Genomic DNA, 9,358 nt, shown 5'->3' with positions numbered 1-9,358 from the left:
AGCACACAGCTTGCAAATCAGGGAGCTGGGATTGAAATCTGAGCCCACTGACTTCAAGGCCAGTGCGTTTCACGGAGACCTACAGGGTCCCCTTGAACAGCTGACCAAAGGTCACTCTTTGCTTAGTAACTACTGTGCTCTGGGCACTATGTTGGTTGATTGACATACTCCATTTCATTTAATGTTTACACTATCATTGTCATTTCACAAATGAGGAAGCAGAAGCTTAAAGAAAGAACCAGGGTAGGCTATAGAAAGTTGCAACAGGCCACCACCACTACTACCGCAATAACATAATAACCAAAGGAAAACTAGATAGATTGTAAAAATTATATATTGAGAGACAGTGGAGACGATGAGCAGGGGAGGAACTAAGCTGGAGAAGGAAGAGCTTTTCCTAGGCCAGCTCATCCCTATTCATTTTCTTTCCTGGGGGCTTTGCCTTTTCTGAGCAGGGGTACAAACTTGACCTGAATCAGCAGACTCCACCAAGGTCGGCAGAAACCCAGAGGTTGTGGCCATCTCCAGGGGCTGGCAGGAGAGCTGAGAAATTAGAGGAACCCCAAGGCAAGGCTGGTTTTCCCTACGGGACAGTTGCTGAGCTCTGGGGAGCTGATAAGAAGGTTCAATAATCTTTCTAACACTCACTAAATCTGGACCTGAGTTGCCTGCATCACGGGCCAGTTTGATTTTGAGTTTCTTTCCTGGAGCCCTTGGGGCCTCTTTTGGCATCTGTGTGCCTTTGCACCAATTTACCTAGATTTTCTGTGGCAAGTAGCTTTTTGCAGACATTGGCGCCCTCTGCTGTTGAAGAACAGCTTTGCAAGCACTCGGAGCCGGCCCTTAGCATCCTCTGTTCTGATCCCGTTTTCCCCCAAATCAAGATTTAACTCCGATGATCAGTTCAAACATCTGAGCTTTTGTCTCTCTAGTCTCCTCTACCCATGCGTGTTAACTGTAGATTGACTGATGCCTGTGGATGTCAGGTGCTCACCTGTACAACGGGGTCAACGGTATTTGTTGTTCGTGCATTTAGTAAGGGAGTGCATAAATTTCTAGACACTGCCTGATATAGGGTTAGTGCTTGGTAAATAGTAATGATAGTAGTAAGGATTGATGTCAGGGCTGCCCCAGATCCTCCTCAAAGCTCCTCCAAGCAGGCAGCACTGGGCATCGCTGACTCCAGATATTCTGCGACATTCAGAAATTCTCAGCTCTCTTCACAGTAGGACACTAGGGACCTGGTACCCAAAACTGAGGCGGAGGAGAGGAGGGGGAAGGCCAGGGCTGGGGCAAGGTGAGTGCCAGGCAGTTGCCTGGTTAGTGTTGGCATCTCTCAGGCCTCAAGCCTGTGGGAGCTGAGGTTACTTCAAATGCCTAAAAAGCTGCCTTCCCGAAGGTCGCATCTTGGTCCCCTCTGAGAAGACGAAACGTCTGACCTCTGTTGGATGGAAGTGCTGTGAGTTAACGGACCTAATGGAAGACAGTGGTCAGATCTTTCACAATAGTCCTTGGCTTGGTGACCTGCTTTCCCGCCTTGCTGTGTGGGCCCCGTGTGGTGTGGTGGGTGCAGGGGAGTCCTGGGCGTGGGCTTGGAAACCCACCTGGGCCTCCTAGTGCCAGCTCCCAGGGGGAGGCGGCCTTGCGCTGGGCCTCAGTCGCCTGGCTTCGCAGGAGCTCGGCTTTTTGCAGCCTGTGGCTTCAGCTCTGGATCGCAGCCGGTTCCTGTTTTTCAGTCTTCCCAGGTCTTGGGTTCCTGTGTTCCCAGCATCCCTAGCGGCAGTGGCCTTACAAAGGTTTCCTTCCTGGCAACAGAAGCCTCCATCAGTCTTCATTTTGAAAGCACACACTGCCCCTTGGGCACCCACCTGCACTCCCACATATCTTGGCACCACCTTCCCGTGGGGGGCCCCCCCATGATCCTCTCTCCCAGGGTGCTTTGCCTCAGCTCCAGCTTGAGTAGATGCAGCTAGCTGCAGATCCCCTGGACTTCTTCCTCTGGGTCCCGAGCTGCCTTCCACACCAGGATGCACCCGGCAACTGCCTGTGGTGATGAGAAAGAGTCTGAGGCGTTCCAGATGACCCGGGTAGCCCACACGCCTGGCAAGCACCCTGTGACTCTGAGCCACCCTTTGTTTTCTGTCCCTGCAGCATTGTGACTCTGTGACTTACATTTCTAGCTACTTGCACGTTCACGTACATGGGCTTAGGTTTGGGCCTTGTGGTTTTGTTCTGTTCTAGGGTTGCCAGATAAAACATAAGATGTACAGTTAAGTTTAAATTTCAGATAAACAGGGATTTTTTTTTTTTTTTTTTTTTTTTTGTAGCTTAAGTAAGTCCCAAATATTACATGGGCCTAAAAAAATTTCCTTGTTTATCTAAACGGAAGTTTGGCAGGCCTATGTTTTTCTTCTCTAAATCTGGTAACCCTATCCAGGTCTGCCCATCTGCGGCCTCCCTGACCTGAGGAACTTTCTAGGGGAGGCTCCTGCCCCAACAGCGGGGAACGTACCACGCTCTAGGTGGGGAGAGTCATCACTTTCCTGTGTCATGTGGTGCAGAGTAGAGGGCAGGCCCAGACTGTGCTCTCTGTCTGCTGGCCTTTCAGTTTCCTGGTGTGCGCTTCACCCCGGAACAAGGGAACCAAGTCCTTGGTCGTGTAGTTGAGAAAAAATAATTTGACCAGGATGCACTCTTTTGCTCTCAGTCCAGCGCTGGGCACCAGATGCGTGGTCCGTGGGGAGTGGTGGGGGGGAGGCACCCAGAGGACAGTGACCTGAGGGGGTTCACCCAGCCCTGAGCTCTGACAGCAGCTCCAGTTATTGCTTCTCTTCTCTGTAGAGATGACAGAAAGTGTCAAAGCCAAATATTCACTGGAGGCAAAGTCTGAACACTTCAGATAAGATTTAGTGGCTCATCTGGTGGAGGGGAACTTAGGACCTGGAGTCTCTGCGGGTGACACACTGATGATAGCCCAGCGAATCTTAGGGAGACGGACAGGGGAATCTTTTAGTTTTTATGTTTTGAAATTTCCCCTTTCCTCCTCTTTACAGGAAAAATAAGTTTTATCCTGGGGCTGTGAGGCCGAGGAGGCCTCTGGAAGCCTGTAACCGGTGAGTGACAGCGTCGAGTTCCCAACACTTGATAAAGATTCGAAGCTCAAACACCCGCATTCCCTACTCTCTCCTCTACCCTTTGATGTCCAGTCCTTTCCACACACCAAGATGGTTCTCCTAGGGGCCCAGAGGGAACCTCGACCGTCCCCCACCTCCAGTGGGTCCCCTCTGAAAGGGAGTCTCTCTTTAAAAGTGCAGCCTCCTCCGCTTTAGCCTGAGCTCTCCTTAGTATATTACCCCCAAAGCCCTGTTATTACCATCCCTTTGCCGCATTTCGAATCCCCAAGTGCCCCTTAGAATCTTGTGTTGGGACTTGCCCAGTTCTTCTGGCAGGGGGAGGCTGCTCCTGTCGTTGCTGTTTCTAACCGGAGCCCCTTCCCTTGGGCTCTTTCCCACTTTCCCCCACCTCTTGCCCACCTGGCAGCTCTTAGGGAGTGATTGATGGTGTTGTCTCTTGTTGCCAGAGGGGAGAGGGTGAGGGGCTGAATGAGAGGGGCCTGGGCCTGGGGGTGGGTGGGCTTGTCTCTCTGGAGGGGTCAAGAGGTCCTCTGCAATACCTTGAATTTCATACACGGATCCCTCTGTGGTCTATAAAGTAAGTTTTTAGTTAAAAAGAACACTTTAGAAAGGACCGACGCCGAGCATTGATGCTCTAGTGTGAGAAGAATGTTTTATTCCTAAACGAGACATAAAAACAATTTGCCCTAACACTGATTATATTAAAATAAAGAATTTCTGTTTATCAGACATCTTAAAGACAAGTTACATCTGGGGAGAAGGTAATTGGGAAGCCTATAACTTGCACGGGAATATGAAGGTTATATGTGCAGAACGATAATTCAATGAAAAGAGAACAACCCAGTAGAAAAATGGATAAATGTTATGAACAGGGGTTTTACAGAATCTCTTTAATTATCAAGAAAAAGTAAATTAAGACAACAAGAACTAAACTTTTATCTGTTTAATTAGCAAAAATTACAAAGTCTGTTAATACAATGAACTGGAAGAGATATAGTCATTCAGTCATTTATTCAATAAAAAGTCACCCAGCCCTACTTTGTACCAGGTATTCTTTTAGGAGCTCAGGATAAAGCATTGAACAACATGACAAAAATGCCAGTTCTTGTGGTCTTCTGGGAGGTGATGGACGATAAACACTAGCTGTAATAATTAACTAGTTATATGGTATGTTATATGGTATGTTAGAAAGGGAGATCTAGGTGCGGTTAAGGACAATTGAGCATGATGGTAGTGCTGGCGGGGTGATTTCAATTTAAATGGATCAGGTCAGGGTATGCCTCAGTGAGAAAGTGACATTTGAGGAGGATGCAAAGGGCATGAGGGAATGAACTGTGCATGCGCCTGGGGGGCGGGCTTTCCAGGCAGTGGGAATGAGAGAGCCTAGTGTGAGAGCCTGAGGTCAAGAGGATTTCTCATACCTTGTTGACGGAATGTAACTTACTGCAACCTCTTCGGAAGATAATTTGGCATTTTCTTATAAATTTGCACAGCAATTCTTCTCCTAAGTGTATACCCCAAAGACACTCTTAAATGTGCAAATATACAAGAATGTTCATAGCAGCGATGTTCACAATAGCAAAAAATATTAAATAACTCAAATGTCCAGGCATAGGGTTCTAACCATATTGTCCGGGCATGTGTTCCAGTTATCTATCACTGTGTAACAAATCATCCTCTTAGCAGCTTAAAACAATGAGGATTATTTTATTACCTTTCATGGTTTCTGTGGGTCAGAAATTCAGACGGGATGGCTTGTCTTTCCTCTACAACATTTGGGGACTCAGCTGGGAAGACTTGGAGTTTGGGAGTGACTCAACAGCTGGGGTCCAGAATTATCTGGAGATGTCAGGAGTCACATGGCTGATGCTGGCTGTGGGCTAGATCTCAACTGAGCTGTCGGCCAGAAAACCCACACATTGCCTCTCCATGTGGCCTTTCCATGTGAAATAGCTTGCACATTCTCACAGCTTGGTGGCTGGTCTGAGCATCTGCCCCTGAAGAGCAAGGCAGAGGTGCATGAAATTTTTATGATTCAGCCTTGAAAATCACAGTGTCACTTCTGTCTCACTGTATTGGTGAAGGCAGACACAAGGTATCCCTAGGTTCAGGGGGGGAAGGGACATCCACACCACCTCTTGATGGGAAGAATTTCAAGATAACATTGTAAGAAAAGCATGTGAAATGTGAGATATTGTGACTATCTTTGAAAAATACAATTGGCCACAGGCCACTTTCTGGTCACAACAGTTTACATCCCTCTTATATGCAAAATACACTCATGCCCTCTCCCAAGACTTCTAAGTCTCATCCTGTTATGGCATCTGCTTGAAGTTCAGGATCTCATAGCTTAAATCAGGTTCAAATGTGAAAGAGGCTACTCAGGTCTGGTTCTCAAGGACCAATTCGAGTGTATTCTTCCTGACCTGGAGAACTGTGAACTAAATAAGTTTTCTGCCCCCTACATAGCCAACATGGGTTAGGCATAAGATCTTGACCTTTTAGTTCATAAAGAGAAAAAGAGGAAGCATAGAGCAGTCACTGGTCCATAGTAATTCTAAAATCTATCCGGGCTCATATTGCAAGTTTGTTCCATAATTAGGGCTCAGTTCTACTCTATGGGAGTTGATCTGTGTGTCTCTTGCTTCTCCCTTCTGGGATCTTGGCATTTTAGTTTTACTTTCTGAGTCACTCTTCTCTTTACATATAAAACAGCTCATGTTTACAACTGAGTGATTTTCCAAGCCTACCTTTTACCTTCTGCTTTGGGAATTCAAAGTCCTCTTCATTTTGCAGTGTTTGAAGTGGCATAATGCTTTAAAAAATTTGTTGGCTTTTTATGTATTAAGTTATAACCCAGTTCATTAACAAAAGCCACATCCACAATGATCTTTGAGATAAAAAGCCTTTCTACCTTGGGCTCCCCATGAGGCTGCTGTGGAACAATGTCTTTAAGATTTTAAGAAGCTCTATTTTTTAAACAGAGAATCTACAAGACAGGCCCTTCAAATTTTCATAAGGGAGGAAGCATTTTGGAATGGCTGAATAAGGACCTCTAAAAATCAACTCCTCTATAAAAGCAACTAGAACACCAGAAAAAATGCCATAATCAGTTTTTCAGAGTTCTGCAAACTAACAAAAGTCTTGTAACAATTAGAAGAGTGTTTATTCAAGAAGCCGTCTTGGCAAGAATAGCAAACTCTGTGGTGTTTTAATTTGTCCTATTTCCACCCACTCACCTCAGCTCTGTGGTAGCCTTGAAAACTAACAACTTTGGAATTATGGTACCTGTGAAAACCAGCATCCTAGAAACCACTGGAGGGGAGCAGAATGGGTTTGGATTGCCCCCAGGAAGATTCGTCTCCATCAATAGAGAATTGTTATTCTTTAACCAGTCTGGGATCTTCCTGGAATAGCTCAATTCAGTAGGCTTATCTTTGTTTGCCTGACTCAGAGTTCACTCAGTGAGGAAAGCCCTATCCCTTGGGCATTTGTCAGAAAAAAAACTCAGCTGCAATTGTTTAACATCAAGTTACTTGAGGCTGTGATACCACTTGGGGCAAGAGGCTGACCCCAAAATTTAAAAGTCCGAAGAATCATATGTCCTTAGAGGGCTTTGTAAAGCTTCAGCAAATCCTGTGAATCTAGAACCATGTACATGTGAAGGGATGTGCATACACACAAAAAGACCTGGGAAGAAACACCTGTGGAAGTCTTAATCTCTCACTTTTGGCTGACTTTGAGGCTCTGCACAGCAGGAAGTGAAGGCTAAGGCAGAGATATAAATTGTTAGTGAATTAAAGGTTTGCCTCTAGAGAGTCCTAATTGGTTTTTAAAGAAATATCTGTCTAATCATTAGCTTACCACTAACCTAACTGAGTAGAGATTTCAGGGGCTGCACATGACTAAGATTACAGACTTTACAGAGTTAATCCAGGAGACAAAAAGCAGCCTTCAATCCAGGAAGCTTACAAACAACAGCAATGGTAGCAACAAACCTAATTTCCACAGATGCTACATTATAGTATTTATAATGTCCAGTTTCAGCAAAAATTTAAAAGACATGCAAAAACCAGAAAATATGGCTCCCACATGGGAAAAAGACAGTTAATATAAACTCTCCCAGGGAAAGTCCACATGTTGGATTAATTAGACAAATCGTTAAGTTATTAAATATAAATATTCAATAAATATATATTCAAAGAACTAAAATAAATATATTCAAATAACTAAAAGAAACCACATCTAAAGAATTAAAGGAAAACACAGCAATGATGTCTTACCACATAGAGAATATCAATAACAGACAGGAACCGAATAGAAATAACTGAAGTTAAAAAGTACAATAACAAATGAAAGTCACTAGAGAGGCTCGACACCAGATTTGAGCAGGCAGAAAAAAGAATCAGTAAACTGGATGGTAGATCAATTGAGATGATCTTGTTTGGGGAACAGAGAGAAAAAATAATAAAGAAAAACGACTTGAATTTCAAAGACCCTTATGTCTCCATTAAATGTACCAACTTAGGCAAAATGGGAGTGACAGAGGGACAAGAGAGAAAGGAGCAGAAAGAATATTTGAAGAAATAGTGGATAAAAACTTTCAAAAGTGATGAAAAACATTAATCTACCCACCCAAGAAGCTCAACAAACTTTAGGGTAAATTTAAAGAGATATACACATATCATAATCAAACCGTTGAAGGCCAAAGACAGAGAATATTAAAATCAATAAGAGAAAAACAATCATGTACAAGGTTTCCTCAATAAGATTAACAGCTAACTCCACATCAGAAACCATGGAGGCCAGAAGACAGTGAGATGGCATGTCCACTTGACCCCATCTGGCCCTGACCACAGGGATGATCATCTGACCAAGTCAGGCCTGTTATTTCTCAGAAGTTTTCCAAACTAGAATTGAGAAAAGAGATTCAGCTTCTTTCTGGCAGTGGGAACCACAGGCTTTGAGGCTCTGAGGTCTTTAGCCACCGGGCAACCTCCAAAGGACATGGTTAGTCAGTGGAAGAGAATGAAGCAGCAGTCAGAGAAATGCAGAGCAGGAAACAGGAGGTGAGCTGGTGGCACTGGAGTCCAGCTATATTCTTACCCTTCCTGGGCGGGGTGTGCAACTTTCCTTTGGTTGTATAAATTCAGCATCCTTCAGTAACTTTCCCTTTTGGCCTGGCCTGGTTTCAGCTGGGTTTCTGTCACTTGCCATCACTAGGTTAAGGAGAACACATACACACTGTGGCAGAAGATTGCCATGTTTGAGCATGCAGGTTTAAAAGTGAACACCAGAGTTCTGATGAGTTTCTACACAAGAAAGTAAACATTTGAGATCCCTCTGAGGAGCCTGAACGTAGGCTCCTCAGAGTCTGGTGAGAGGCAAGCATTAAACAAAATTATAAATATGCAGTTATAAATGTTGATACATACATTGGAGGAAAAGGTAAGATGTTAGGAGAGAATAACAGGATGGGCAGAGTTGAGAGCAGGTGATCGGTAAGGCCTGCGGAAGGGATGTGAAAACCAAGACCAAGGTGAGAAGGAAAGACAGCCAGGTGAAGGATGGAATGAAGTGCCTTCCAGGCAGAGGGAACAGCACGTGTAAAGCTCTGATGGAGAAAATGATAATATCAAAAACACTCTGTTTGCCAGGTGTTTTAAAAAGCAATTCTTACAACAGTCCTGTGAGGTAGGTCCTGTACTACAGAGCAGCGCTCCTCATCCAGGGGGACGCCTTCAAGGCTGCAGCTGTGGCTAAGGACAAAACAGCAGGAGACGGGGCTGGGGCCGTGTGGCAGGTCCGGGTCATGTCCAGCCTCGCAGGCCATGGGAAAGGATTTCGAATTTTATTCTATGTGCCATGAGAGGCTATTGAAAAGATTGAAGCAGGCCAGTGCGTGATTTAATATACATGTGAAAAAGCCAGTGATGAACTTTGATTTTTAAAAAATAAAACAATTCCCTTTTGCGATTAGGTTTTATTTCCTTTATAATTTTATTTTATTTATAACCAGGTTTCATTTTATAAAACCTACATATTGTTCTTTTGGAAAATACAGAAAAGCACAAAGTAGAAAATAAAAATCACCTCTAACTCCACCCCCAGCAGACAATAGGTAGTTTTCATTAACCTTAGAATACAGTAACTTTGACACAGAGTTTTTTAATCATTGATAAATATTTTTATTATAGCGTAATCAGTGGAATGATCACACAATG

This window comes from Rousettus aegyptiacus, unplaced genomic scaffold (assembly GCF_014176215.1).
Source record: "Rousettus aegyptiacus isolate mRouAeg1 unplaced genomic scaffold, mRouAeg1.p scaffold_m13_p_17, whole genome shotgun sequence".
In the NCBI taxonomy this organism is placed as follows: Eukaryota; Metazoa; Chordata; class Mammalia; order Chiroptera; family Pteropodidae; genus Rousettus; species Rousettus aegyptiacus.
Note: the sequence above shows the minus strand (reverse complement) of the source record.